Genomic DNA, 16,039 nt, shown 5'->3' with positions numbered 1-16,039 from the left:
AGGCAGCACTGTCTGTCAGGAGTTGGTCACCTCGTTTCCAGAGGGGGAAAGCCCAAGGTAAAGCTTGACCTGACAACAAATAGATTAAATACACCACCTTAGATTTCTGGTTTCGAAAATTTTGTGGTTGCAACTCAAACTGTATAGAGCATTGGTTCAGGAAACCATGACAAGGTTTAGGATCCCCATCAAACTTGGAAGGAGCTGTAATCCATAGGGTAGAGCTAGAAGCTGATGCTGCCACTGGCGCAGGAGGATTCTCTGCCGATGCAGCAAGTGGCGCTTGCAAAGTGTCAATGCGAGCTGCAAGGGTCTGTAAGCACTGCAGGAGTTGACGTTGAACAGCGTCTTGTTGTTCCACTCGGTTAAGCAAATGCTGAAGCATATCTTTGGCTGATGGTTCCCCGGCCAGATCCGACATGGCCTGTTCTTGCTGTCACGGTTCAGAAATGGATCCTTCGGTTTGCTTAGATTTGCACTACTCAAGTAAGGCGCGGAGTCTAACGGGGAGACGGTTTTCACCAGGGACCGCTGCAAGGGAGTTGGGTCTTGGCTACGTTCATCCCGCATGTCGCGTCCCCTACTAAGAGTACCAGGCGAAACCCTTAGGCGAATATACAGAGACAGTCAGCAATGGCAGACAACACGAGGAGAGGAATAGTAGAAGTCAGCAGGTTACCACTGGAATGAAGGTTAGATACTCTGGAGAGAGTCAGCTCTGTGGACAACAGGTTACCACTGGAATGGCAGCGAAGTACTCTATAGAGTGTCAGCCTTATATAAAATGCCTTATACAAAATGCCTTATCCAATAGGAAGGGAGGAGAAGGGATAAATAGATTAGGTCTGCCCATGCGCAGACCTGAAACGACGATGGCGGCGGCCGGGACGGAGGAGGCTGTCTGGACCAGGTAAGAACGTTAGGGATCGGGTGTGTTGCCCGATCGCCCGGAGTATGACACCCTAGTCCTAAGGCTGGGTACACACTACAGTCGTTCAATGATGGAATAATGTTGTTTCAATTGTGCAGTGCATATGCATTCATGACCAGCAGTGTCCATAGATCTCTATGGAGTGTACAGAGTCATAATTTTTTTAGCCAGTGGTTATGACAGATGAAGAGCACAGATCTGAAGGTAAATCTTATAAAATCTTATTTAGTGTGTACACATAAATTCGGCATGCTGATCGAGACTTTTTTTTTTGTTCAGTCATTGGTAAAATCGTAATAGATAACACATAGAGAGAAAATTTCTGTAGTGTGTATGAAGTGTTCTCCCCAGCACCTGCTTCCTGGGTGCTCCACCCAACTGTATTTACTTGCCACTCGGCTATTGGAGCCAACAGAGTCCTATTATAATAGAATACACCATTGTTTCTCCTATTAGAACAGACACTATGTGAGCACTACAGCCAGCAGTGTGTGTTGGACCACTGACCACCAGTCCTGGCAGGTGTGGGCAATAACCTCCAACATTTTCTATATCATTGCAAAGTATTACACTGCCCCCACCCGGCTGCTTCTTAATGCTACCTGGCTATCAAAACGTTCTGGGGAGAACACTGCTATATATATCTCTTGATAACTTAGGGACCAGCCCCATATAAACCAGGATATAATTATGCATATTGCCCCAATGTGGCACTGGCACTGTAGAAGACACAGGGTCTTTATCCTGCTTACAGGAGACACTGGCAGTGCTAATTATACATACAATGTTTGCATTCATCTATGAAGACGAGGATTAATATTCAGATGAGAATTGCACAAGCTGCCTGCAACATATACAATTATTATGGCCTACATAATTGGACCATGCCTCCATTAAAGTGTATTCCTGAAGTCAGGATAACAATAAGAACAGCACAGTTTGATACCTGTATTTACATATTTTGTCTAATAGTGCAGTAGGTCATTGCAAATTATGTTTGTCTCAGTCACAGAAATAGTGCTGGTTAAATTGCATTAAATACACTGTTTGCATGCAGGAGCATATAATCTTATTAAAGAGTGGATAAAGCTACCTTGATCCAATTTTCTCAATGGTGTCTGCAGTTCCCCCAGCTAGCAAATGAACTATCATGTCTCTCTTCTCTCTTTCACAGTTCCTCAGGTATACATGTATAGTTTATTTGTGACCGCTCATTCTTGCCACTATGATCCCAGAAAAAAATGTATGGGAATTTACTGCTAAATGTTTGTTGGATTACAAGACGATTATATAACCTCATCACAACAATATAAAGTATATTTAATAGAGAGTTAAAACTGTCAGATTAATTTACAAGGGATCAAAATACTGATTCTGCTTATAAGTTTAACGATTGTTCTGCAAGCAGAACACTTCCAAGCCTTAATGAGCTGGTAAAGAGCCATTTTTGACATAAACATATATCAAAGGCTATATGTTACTGAGATGAATAATTACTGATGTGTTTATACTTTACTAAATATGTCCTTCAACGTGTTCTATCTCACGCGTTGTAGCAGGTTGTTATATTAAGAAGGAAGTGCTTCAGAAATTAAGCAGGCAGTGTGTAAATGAAAGGTACTGATGAAATGTTGAACCCATTCGATGTAAAACAAAAATGTAAACGTAGAATGCGTCCAAGAAATTGAACATATATCAAGATGCGTCCTGATCTGCAGCGGTCGCATATGCGGCAGGTTGACATTTGAGTATATTAAATGTACTTGCGTCACACTCTGTATATGAGGCCAGCACAAGATACGGCTGTGTGAAAACTCAGAACAAGACATATGCTGTAGAGCATATGCCATATTTCTTCATGAAGATAATTCATACAAGCTAGTTCACAGTTCATGCATTATTGTATCTGTATTTGACATCTCCATGTTGTGTATGAGAAGGGTACTATGTCAGCAGTGTATGATGCAGGACCTGTTTCTTACAGTACCAGTTTTCACGGGTCAAGGATTATTTATTTTGTGTGGCTTAATTACAATTAATTAATGACCTAATGTCCATCAGTAAATTACTAAAATATAATGTACTATATGTAAAATAATACTTTTATTAACATAGAAAAATTAAAAAATAACTATTCCTCCATCAGTCTGAAAAAACCCCAAACATTTTTCTTATAATAATAAGTTATAAGTCTGATTGAGCGTGGAAGGGAGTTCCATAAGTGAGGAGCAGAACGGGAGAAATCTTGTAGGCGGGAGTGAGAGGAAGTTATCAGAGACATATGGAATATGGAAGTTTGCACAATTGTTAAAAGCGTTAACCATATGGAGCGTTCGTAATAAGATGTGGCTATTGCAGTACCCAAAAGAACCACAATGGTGTTCCTCTTGTGGTTATTTCTGGAGTATAGTTTTCATCATCATCATCATCGTCTATTTATAAAGGGCCACTAATTCTGCAGCACTGTACAGAGAACTCACTCACATCAGTCCCTGCCCCATTAGAGCTTACAGTCTAAATTCCCTAATATACACACAGACAGAGAGAGAGACTAGGGTCAATTTTTGATAGCAGCCAATTAACCTACTAGTATGTTTTTGGAGTTTTAAGAATTTGTATTTTTTTTTAATAGTGTGTGCTTGCAGTATTACTAATTAAATGCACCAATTGAACTCAAACAATCAAATAGTGATTTATTCGAAACGCCGCAACAGTTTCTGCCTTAACATGTCTGAGTGCAATGGGAATCTTGCTTTTTTGGCACAATATATAGACAGACACATATCATATAGTCACAACGGATATTAATTAAGCACACTCAGCTTGAGAAAGTATTCCACAATTAGCCAATCAGAATGCAGCCAATGTGAAACGCCTAAGTAGTGTTGCTAACGCTGCTGAACTGGTTCCCCAGTTATTCCCATGGCCAAGGAAAGGTGGGTACCAGACAACATTTCAATTCCTGGAATTGTTGGTCAGCCCAAACCTTGAAGACCTGCAGAAAGCACCTTGCGGATTAAACCAGGGAGGATACCACTGCTATCAATAGTGATAAGGCTCTTTAGGTCAGATGTCTTGTGGGAGCCCTGCAGAATTTGTGGAACCACTGTCAGTAAGGGTCCAGAAAAGAGACGGACAGAGCCTCTGTCCCTATCCAACCCCCAGGAGATAAGAGCTGCATTTGGAGTTCTAACGTTCCTATAAATTGGAGGTTCTTGACTTCTTGTTGCCAGGACCGGCTGGGGATTAAGGTTCCCATTGGACTGTACAAGAGTATGAAGGAGGATTGAGAAGACTGGAAGCTGTGATCAGCTGAAGTTTAACCCCATGAGAGCAAAGATCAGTGAAGCTGAATCGGCTGCTAAAACTCAGAGGCTGAGAAGAGGGTCTGCAAAGATCAGGTATCTTCTTCCTGCCTACCAAAATCCTGCGAGTCCTGTGGATGGTGTGTGACTCACAGAAAGCAGGGTGACCTTGCCTTACCAGCATAGGAATAAGCAAAGCCTGAATACATTGGATCCTGCCTGGGAAGGCATGCCCCTGTAATAGGCTTTAGTACGTCATTAAGTTTACTGAATTCCCTTTATCTTATAGTGTTTATAATGTGATTATTTAATAAATGTGTTATTGCTCACTTGATGAATTATGTTAAACAAACATAATACCTATTTGTTCAGATATTTGCCTGGTTGTAAGAATACTTTCTAACATACACTGTATTGGAGCTAGTTATAGGATTGAAGATAGCCCAGTAAGGGTGCAGGAGTCTTTCCTGGTAAACTCCAGGTATACTCTCCTCCAGTTGGATCAAGTAAGTAACCTGTAGGTGCCCTGGTATCGTGACAACCTGTCCTAAAGCGGGAGATGACTTCAGCTGTCTCCATAAGTATGTATATCCTTCTTGTTTCATATGCAAAAATGTAAATCTTGGAGTTTAATGGTCCTTGGTACTTTTCTTGATAACCCTTTCCCTTCCACTAGTAGAGCCAGGGGTGTCCTATATACAAGACCCCTGCCAATCAGAGCATACTAGTCTCTTGTTGCACCTGGAGAAGGGCCTTGGCTGAGTCATAAGGACGGGGCAGGAATGCCGTTTGAATGTAAAGTGTCCTTCATGTGGGACCCCACAGATTTGTTAACCTGTGGTGACACTCAAATTCCGTAATTTGAGGTCGGGTGCAGCTATTCCTGAAAATCTTGGCACCCACCTGAGTGTTAAACATGCTCTTCCATATTCAGGGACTTCTGGAGTTTTACACTTTGCACAATTGTTAAAAGCGTTAACCATATGCACTGGTCGAAGTAGGAATTTAGATGTGCTGGTATAGAAATTTGAAATAAACGGCTGGTGACCGTCTAGGCCTCCGGATGCTTTTGGGGATTTTGATAGTGTGAAATTAATTTTAGATGCATTTTTACAGTATACTGTATAGTATAATGTTAAAGTTATTAAATAATGCAAGGCTGCCCACCCTCTGTCCCCCACCAATCCTGTGTCTCTTCACCTCTCTCTTATGTATTCCTTGTGACCCTTCAATCTTCCCTTATATGTTATTTGTCTAATCTGCCAATGTGTCTCTATAAGTCATACATGACTTATATAAAATTAAAATAACTCTTACCTCCTCTACGCTTGCTGTCCTGCTCTCTGCTAGCTGTTCTTGCAGCTTTCTACCTGCGGATGCTGGTGTTGTAAGCTCAGAGACTGCTTATCTGGATCCTGGAATGTTGGTGCCTTATTCAGAAAAAAGACAGGTACATGGAATATAGAAAGCACGGCATTAAATCAATAACAGCCGCATTTGATATTTACGCCTCCCTCCCTGCTACCAGCCCCAACTTTTAAATTAAATACAATTAATAGTATTCACATTTAATAAATAAATCTATTTCCCTTCAACCAGCCATAATGTTAATTTAATAGCATACACATTTAATACATATCCACATTTCCCCCAAAGCAGCCCTAATATTAAATTAATAGTATTCCCATCTAATAAATAAATCTATTTCCTTCCCTTCAAACATCCCTGGTAATAAATTAATAGCATTTACATTTAATAATTATACCTATTTCCCGCAGACATCCTGACATTAAATAATTCAAATTCACAATTAATAAATAGCCTTCTTCCTCAAATGTAGTCCCCACGTTCCATTAATAGCCCCCAAACCACCCCAACATTAAATGAAAGGTCCCTCACCAACAGTACACCATTAAATTAATTGGCCACCTCTCCTCCTCATTACATTAAGACACCCCCCCTTCATCATTACATTACGACATTGCCCCCTTCCCTCAAACGTCCCTTATTTCAGCCGCACTGTGTAGTTGTGGCAGACTTTTCCCAACAGTTTTAGGAATTTTCTCAGCAATGGTCTGTGTGTTGATAACTCTACACCCCAATTTAGGCTTTTACGTAGACTGTACTATTAATGCTAGAATTTTCAAAACTGCATGACAGGTACATTTAAACTCCAGAATTCCATTGCTTTCCCTATTCAGCTTCACAATTCCATCCCAACCCAGAATCCCACACTGCCTCCTTTTACCTCAGAGCAACACTGCCTCCACTTTTTTTAACTGTTTATTTTGAAAAATAGCCAACATATACAGATAAGAATCAACAATTAATACATTAATTGGTAAAAGACAAAGACAGAGAGCAGTACCTGTCATGGGCATATGTCAAAGAAGCTAAAAATATTTGAGACAGGAATATATAACATAGCCAGATGTTGTCAATAAACAGACAGGTGAGTATACAATTGTTATCCAGAACACTCAAGAAACTATAACATTTTATAACAATATAATGTGGGGGTGGGGCACTGGTCGCCACCGAAACTGAAAGAAAAAGAGGACACACTTCCCAATTATACGCACAGTTCCTTGTCCCTATCTTTCCCTATTAAGAGGAGAAACAAATAATTAGAAAAGGGGCCCTAAGCGTTTCAATGGAGATTACTACTTAGATTCTCTGGGAAGGGAAGCAGCATCAAGAGCCAAGAGTCAGGCCACTTATGAACGTAGGGAGTCTTTTTAGAAGAAAGGAGTTGGTGCAAAAGGTATGGGGTTATAAGTAAAGCCAAGGAGCCCAAACCTGGTGAAATTTATCATCCTTATCATGTAGGTGGTATGTAATCTGTTCCATCCGGGCAATGAACCAAATATAAGATCGCAGGGCCGCCAGAGTGGGGGGTTCAGCTTGTTTCCAAGCATCGCACAGCAGCCGGGACATGAGAGGCCAATTTCACAGACTGTCTATCATCATCAATCAGTGGGTAACAGAGAAGGAATGACCATGGGTCTTTCCGGACAGGGCATGGGAGCTGGTCAGCACTGGGCTGGATTCCCTAGGGAGTGGGGTCTGACGAAAAAAACGAGTGGGCCCCCCCCCCCCTCTAGGAATAACCAGCCCAGTGCTGAAAGCACTAGGGCTCTTCCTACACCCCTGGGCGGTGGGTGTAGGGTAATAACGGCGATAGAAATGTAAAAAAACAATTTCGGGGATTTATTATTTTTAATAAAATTATGCGGTATAAATGAGGGTGTTTAGTGTCTTTATTGGGGTTTTGTTATTTTTATTAAATGGATGTGGTTTGAATGAGGGAGTTGTGGTTTTGTAAACTTTTTATTTTGTGGAACTACATGTGTCAGCAAGCCATGGGTTTCAGGGCATGGTTGGCACCTGTGGTTCTCCAAGTGCCAGCATGCCCTGTCAGCCATGGGTATGCTGGTGCTCGTAGTTATACAAGCATCAGCATGCCTAGACTGTTTATGGCACCCTGGCTGGCTGGGACTTGTAGTTCCACAAAACAAAATGGCGTCCATTTGTTTTTTTTACATTTCTATCGCTTTATTACCCTACACCCACCGCCCAGGGGTGTAGGAAGAGCCCTAGTGCTTTCAGCACTGGGTAAGTTAATCCTAGAGGGGGGGGGCCCGCTTGTTTTTTTCTGCACACCCCACTCCTTAGGGAATCCAGTCCAGCACTGAACAGCGTGGGGTTGGATGTCATTATGGCAGGGGGTCCCCCTGCTATGGTGCCACCCACCTGTTATGAACTTACCTGATACCTGTTCCGCTGCGCTGTCAGCGTGGTCTAGCAGCTGTATCCGCTCTGTGCAGCGCTTCTCCTGATGGCGTCCCCGCACTTCCGGGTTCTTCCTGCAGCTAGTCATGTGACTCCTGGGCGGGGAATTCAAATACTATATCTTCTCTGCTCTGACACGCTGCCTGTGTCAGAGCAATGTGTTTCCTGTTCCTGGCTAACAGTTCCTGTGTTCCTGACTCCTGTGAACCTTCTCCCTGTGTACTCCTTTATTCCTCCTACTCCTGTGTACCAACCTGGCTGTGACCTGACTATTCTTTGGCTTATTCCTGGCACCACGTATTGGACTGTCTTCCCTGTGTACCGACCCGGCTGTGTTATCAACTACTCTCTGGATTTCCCTCTGGCACCGTATACCTGATATCTCCTGTGTACCGACCCGGCTGTGTTATCAACTACTCTCTGGATTTCCCTCTGGCACCGTATACCTGATATCTCCTGTGTACCGACCCGGCTGTGTTCCTGGACCCATCTCCTGCTACGCACTCATTAACTCCGTGCATCTACCACTTCCTGCTCCAGACCTTCAAACACTGGAATTCACGGTTGGTGCCTGTACTTACATCACTTGTCATATTGCCTGTCTGACTATCCATCACTTAGAACCTTCTCCCTTACGTCAGTAGGCTAACCTGGGGGCCGCGACCTGCGGTTCTTCGGCAGCAAAGACCACACTACCTTGCGGTGGTTTTTGGTGAAGACCGGAAGGCCGTTAGACTCCGCGCCCTAGGTAAGCCTGTGCAAATACTGACTAAGGCATTTAAATCGTAACACCACCCCAGGCTGGTTTGCCTAGTGCTGGTTAAGTAAAAATCGGGGAGAACCCACGCAATTTTTTCCCCCGATTTTCACATAAGCAGCAGTAGGCTGGCAGCACTAGGGTTAATAGTAGTAAGACATGGCGACCCCACGTTGTCGGAGCTCCGGCTGTATAGGCAGAACAGTGTAACAGTGATGTGTTTACTAAACACGCAGGAAACACCGGAGAGTTAGCTAAACACAGGAGTGTTTGACATCGCAGCAAAGCGCCAGAGATGACCAGCGATTTTTAGATCAGAGTCAAAATCGCAGTTTAATGCATCTGGCAACTTGGGGTCTAAAATCGCGGGTTACCACCCACGATTTGCCGCAATTGTAAAACGCTGAAAAAAATTGGACCTTGATACGTTTACCCCCTGGTGTCTGAGGGCAGAGAGAAATGGTGGGGTAGATTGTTTCCAGTTCAGAGCTATTAGGGTTATAGCAGCCAACAGAATGTGCGCAGTCAGCTTTCTGGAACATTTATCAAAATCTTCAGTGGGGTAACAGAGCAAGAATACACAGGGATCTGTCGCCACTGGAGCCTCGAAAGTTCATGAGACCATAAACCGAAACCCAGAAGGGAGCAACAATCGCGCTGGTCCACCAGATATGTAACGTAGTGCCGCTGTGACCACAACCTCGCCAACTGTCAAGAGAGTACTACAAGCATCGAAAACCTTAGTCCAGAGTTGCTCAAATTCAGTACTCACGAGTTACCAGGTCAAGTTTTCAGGATTACTGTCTGTAGAAACAGGAGGGATAATTTACTGACCCAGAAAAATATATTAACTCATCTGTGCATGATTAAAGAAATCCTGAAAGCAAGAACTGTTGGTAGCTCTTGAGAACTGAGTTCGAGCACCTCTGCCTTAGTCTATAGTTGCAATGTGTCACTAATTTCCAGGGACTTTCTAAGGTTTAAATCTATTTCTCGGTGATAAACAACAGTATGGTATATAAGATATATAAAAAGGAGATTATACAGGAGCTATGGTAACATACAGAAATAGATTAAAAAAATTCCCAGCTACTTTTATGATGCAATATAATAGCTTTTATTCTGTATATTGGATGCATGCTCAGAAATATTCTTATTTGATTTATAAATTAATATTTATTGAAGAAGAGTATTTAAAATGTGCATTATTAATGAACTCAGTAAACAAACCATGACCATGACAGTTAAATGAACATGTTCAGTATTCTAAGAATGTATTTAAATATATTGATGTCAATACACAGTAGCTAGAACAGGCTTGATACAGAGTTGAATGTCCGCCAGCTTGTGTTTTGTAGACTGTCCAAATGCGCACCTCGCATGCCCACAAAGAGAAGGCACCCATATCCACCAATGCAGACTTGCACATATCTAGCACTTGTGCCTCGTTGCGACTGGAGAAAAGTAATGGTGGAGAAAAGGGGAATGCAAGTGAAGGCCAAGCACTGTAATGGGGTGGTATTTTGCGTGTGCTTTTTGATTGAGTAATTTACCCCATTACAACTCTGTCCAACTCTGCATCAGGCCCAAAAAGTCAACCCTTATTACAAGGGCAGTAATTGGTGATATAAAGCCTGAAATCACCATAAATCATGCCAGACCTTTTCCACCTTTAATATAACCTTGCAACAAACACAATTCAAGTGAAAAACTAGATGACATTTTTTAGGAAGAAGTGAAAATAAAAAAACCTCCAATTCCCTAGTTGTAAAAATATGCACACTCATAAACTAATACTTTGTAGAAGCACCTCTTGCTTAAGTCTGAGTGAGTCTTTTTGAATAAGTCTCGATCAACTACGTACACTTGGACTATTTTATCAATTCTATCCCGCTCTGGTTCATTAAATTGCGAGGGGATAGTCTGAGCACAGGTGAAAATCCTCTTCATCTTCAACCTTTAGTCTTTATATTTGGACCTATTCATTATGCCCTCTATTCTCACTTGAGCCCCTGTCCCAGCTGAAGAGAAGCTGTCTCAAAGCATTATACTGCCACCATCATGCATCATAGTAAGGATGGTGGGCGATAAGCTGTGTTTGTATAAAAGATATCTATTAGAATTAAGGGTAAAAAGTTCAACCTTGGTCTCATCAGGCCATAAGACGTTTCCTGCCTGGTTTGGAGTGATTGGATGTATTTTTTGAAATGGCTTCCGTCATGCCACCATAACCCATAGCTCAGATGTGTGCAGAATATGGGGGATAATTGTCATATGCAGGGAGTGACCAGTTCCTTACAAAAATTCCTACAGCTCCTTTAATGTTGCTGTCGGCCTCTTGGTAGCCTCCCTGATGAGTTTTCTCTTCGTCTTCACAGTGTTCCGGGATACATATAATGCTTTTTGACGTTATTTTATACCCATGTCCTGACTGATATCCTTCAACAGTGAGAACCCATAGATGTTTTGAAAGCTCTGTGCAGATCATGGCTATTCCAGTAGGCTCCAACCAAGAAAATTGCCAGGAAATCCTACAGGAACAGCTGTGTCACGGTTCAAATACAAGTGCAGCTCAGGAGCCAGGATGGAGGTGAAAACACACAAAGTTTATTGCTGAATACTGAATATACAGGAATAAATACCGGGTAGATGGCTGATGAAGGTAAGTGGTAATATGGAGAGATCCAGGCAGCATGAAACCAAAAGCGCAGCAGAGGAAAGGAACAACAGGATGGGACAACAATAACCAGCCCTGAATGCTGGGAGAGACAGGTATAAATGGAACACACCCAGGTGTATGAGATAATGAGTGAAGCAGTGTTAACTCCTAAGGAACTAGGAGCACAACAGGTACAATAGCAGCACCTCTGGCGATCAGAGGTACTGCTGCTAACACATAAAATGAACACAAATGATAAAGTCTGATAGTCCAGAAGGCAGGAGCTGCCAGGCAAAGCAGTATGCTGCAGGCAGATCGTGACAAGCTGATCTTTATTTGAGATTAATCACAATCACTTTAATTGCTCTCAGGTGTATACTAATTACCTTTCATCATGATATTGAATGTAATTGGTTAACTCTGAATGTAGCTACAGCCCCATTATGAAAGGGTGTGCACACTTATGCAACCAGGGTATTGTATGTTCTTTATTTTAACTTTGTTCCCTAAAAAAACGTCTTTTTGTTTTTCACTTAAACTTAGTTGTTTGCAAGGTCACATTAATGGGCAAATTCAATTGAGAAAAAAATCCGTGCAAGGTGCCTCCAGAACGGCTGTGAGACACCTCGCACTAATTTTTTTTTTGCAGAAACCTGACTTATTTTTGCTGTGCCATCGGTATAAATTGAATCTGCCCCTAAATGATTTACGGTAATTTCAGGCTTTACATCACAATTCCCTGCAATTTAAATTGAGTTCTACAAACTTTTATATCCACTGTCAGTCCTAACTGTTAAATCTAAAACAACTGCTTATGTTGTATTACTATGGTGTGAGGCATTGGTAAACTCAAATATTAGCATCCAGTTGCAGGTTACCCTGAACTGTTTGCAAAGGGTGTTGCGAATGGCTTACTAATGTGACCTTTGCCCAGTGTCCAGAGCTAATAAGCATTTCTTAGGAAATATATGAACAAAAATAGAGAGTAAAAAATTACGGCTTCTTTCTGTGTTCGTGAATTGCTAATGGTGCTAAAATGTTCTAAGGTGCTAAATATATAGTTCTCAAATATAGCGATGACCATTTCTATAATAAAATAAATGCAATTCTGATGCGATTAACAATATGATCAATTTAAAAACAAGCAGTGAAACCTCATAACAAAAACAAAAAATGTAAACATTACTCATAAAAAGTATATAAATGCTGAGAATATATAACAAGCATATGTAGCTCCTAAACCTTTCTGTAGCTACCTGCTAAGAGCAATGATGAACATACATATAACTTTTCTGTTTTCTTATTTAATCAGCTTGTATGTATAAATGGAATGCTATTCAGCGGGACAGAAATACAGTATGGATGTGTATCCACTAGTACTATAGGGGGTAAATGTATTAAACAGCGCTTTGTGCACCTCGCCGATATTCGGCGAGTTTGACAGCTAAATTTAGAAGGCAATGGCTGATTCATTAAGGAAAATAAAGCAAAGTAAAGCAAACAAATTAGTAACTTTGAACCTTGGCAAAACCATGTTGCAATACACAAATACTTGATAGCTTTATTTTTACACTGTAGAACATGCTCTATCCCAATTATAAAACTGTCCCCAGATTTTCAATTCCCCTCCCCCTGCAATACAACATCGTGTTGCCAAGGTCCAAACTTACTATTTTTTTTTGTTTTACTTTCCTTAATGAATCAGACCAAATGTGTTTAAAGGCAAGATTTGCCTTTAAATACATTGTCGTTTTAAGTTTAGCAGTCAAATTCGCTGAATATCGGCGAATTGCAAAAAGCACTGTTTAATACATTTACCCCTAGGAATTCACTGAACCTCTCTATACCTTATTCCTCTAAGTGGTTTCTCTTCCACATTCTTCCATTACAGTGACTGTTTCTACCCCAACCTTACATACATAAACTGTACAAATATATATATATATGTATGTATATAATATATATGCTCCCCCACCTATTGAATTCCTTACCTTACCACGCCCAATCGGACTTTCCCACAGCCTTCAAATCTTTAGACGCTCTCGGAAAACTCATTTCTTTTCAGAACTTACCTCATCCCTTATATCACTATTCACACGAATGCACGCTCACAACTGTCCCAATCTCCACTCTGAGCCACACTCGCTCCTCTTGTTTTAGCTGTGCCCTCTTCCACTTAGAATGTAAGCTCTCTAATGAGCAGGGTCCTTCATACCCTTTGTTTTCATGTCTCCATTTATTTTGTATACCTAGTATGTCCCTGTTTTATGTATGTCTTGATTTCCCTACTGTACTGCGCTGCGGAGCACAGTGGCACTTTACAAATATACGATGATAATAATAATAAAGTGATCGTCTGCAGTTTCTTGGCTGCTGAGAGTGATGTCGCTCAGCAAAGCTTTGGATTTGTGTAGCAGAGAGAGTTATAGGATGTACAGGGAAACATGATACCATTTTACTGTACTGATGTTGGACATTTTTACTCCTAGTCACATTTTGGTTTGTGGTAGTATAATACATGTTATAAATCATGCTGAGGGGAGAGGAGAACATTTGTCATAAGCATAGCCGGATTAAGGGGGGGGCACAGGGGGCAAGTGCCCCAGGCCCCCCTCTCTCTGAGGGCCCCCCGCCGCCAGTATCACTTCATCTGCTGTCAGTTGCTGTCTGACAGCAACTGACAGCAATTGCACCAGACATCACTCTCTCCGCGGTCTCCGCGGGCGGGGGCCCCCCCCGCCGCCCGCATTACCTCTGCTGTGTCAAACCCGCTGTCAGTTGCTGACTGACAGCAATTGCACCAGGCATCCCTCTCTCCGCGGTCTCCGCGGGCGGGGGGGCACCTCCGCCGCCCGCATTACCTCTGCCTGTGTCAAACCCGCTGTCAGTTGCTGACTGACACCAATTGCACCAGACATCCCTCTCTCCACGGTCTCCGCGGGCGGGGGCACCCCCTGCTGCCCGCATTACCTGTGCTGTATCAAACAGCTGTCAGTTGCTGTCTGACAGCAACTGCAGCGATCTGACAGCTGACGCATGCGCGACGTGCGCCCACTCTTTTCTTAGCAGCACCGCGGCTGCTACCTTAAAATGTCCGAAATGGAGCTGCTGCGCATGTGCAGCTGCAGCAGCTCCTCCTCTGCATGAAGACTTGAGAGAGAGACAGTAGGTGAGTGACCAAAAAATTATACTAAAACTAAATATATATAGAAAACCCTTAATAACATGGGTATTTCTTGAGTAAATATGTAAATTGTAGCCACCTATAACAGTAACAGTACAATATATATATATATATATATATATATATATATATATATATATATATATATAGATATATATATATATATTCTGGCTACATTTAACATATTTATTCAGGCAATCAAGTAGTAATCATGCTGTGAGGCGTCTTAAATCTGATTACTTATTTTATCAGTAGTGTTTCAATTAGGCTGATAGAGCAAATTGAGTGGCAGATTATATTGTATTAATCATTAGTAAAGTAATTACTAAAGCCGTATAGTTATATTAAAGTTTGAATAAAATTGTAGTACATTATGTATAATTTATATTTATATTTTATTTATATATATATATATATACACATATTTATGTCATCTAATTAAAGCTTTAATATAAGTGGCAGGCTTCGATAATAACTTTAATAATGATTAATAAAATAGAGGGTCCTGCATGATTATTACACATTATATATATATATATATATATATATATATATATATAGACACATAGATATGCACATATATACATAGCTACACACACATATAGATATATATAGTCAAAATTGGTGTTACGTTAACATTTTTATGTTAGTTTAAATGTGCGGTATCATTGCTAGTTTTAATGTGCATTTTCAATGGTATTTTTAATTTGCGGTATCATTTCAAGTTTTAATGTGTATTATAAATTTTATTTTTAAAGTGCGGTATCATTGCAAGTTTTAGTGCACGTTATCAATGGTATTTTTAATGTGTGATATCATTGCTAGTTTTAATGTGTGGTGTCAATACCCATTTTAATGTGGTGTTTTGATGATTGTTTTAATGTACAGTATTTTAGTTTGTGGAAACAATGATTTTTCTTATGCAGACAACCTAGGTGAGCCCTCTGGGAGAGCTGTAAGTGTCATACTGTGGGCTGTAGGTGATGTAATGCAGGATGTGTCACTATGCCCTTAATTTTAGATCTTAGGGGCCCCCCTGTCTTAAGTGCCCCGGGCCCCCCGAAGCCTTAATCCAGCTCTGGTCATAAGTAGTGGTGGGGCTTCCTCTATGAATAAGCATTGTAAATGGGCTCTATACCTCCCAACTTTCCAGCTCTTGGAACAGACTGCAAAAGGGAGGCGTGACCATGTCATGATGTGGGAATTGCTCACACTTCCAGGGGGCCTAGCACTTCTGAAGAACTAGCCTGCCCCTTCCTTCCTCAAAACACCCATTCATATGCTAGGATTGGGACATACCTCCTAACATTCTGACCATCGGCATAAAGGTGACTCTCAAGCTTAGAATGATGTACCACCACCTGTTTCTCTGACAAGTGTTCATCCTCGCTTTAACACAACAACAGCTGCC

Source organism: Mixophyes fleayi, chromosome 3, assembly GCF_038048845.1.
Source record: "Mixophyes fleayi isolate aMixFle1 chromosome 3, aMixFle1.hap1, whole genome shotgun sequence".
NCBI lineage: Eukaryota > Metazoa > Chordata > Amphibia > Anura > Limnodynastidae > Mixophyes > Mixophyes fleayi.
Note: the sequence above shows the minus strand (reverse complement) of the source record.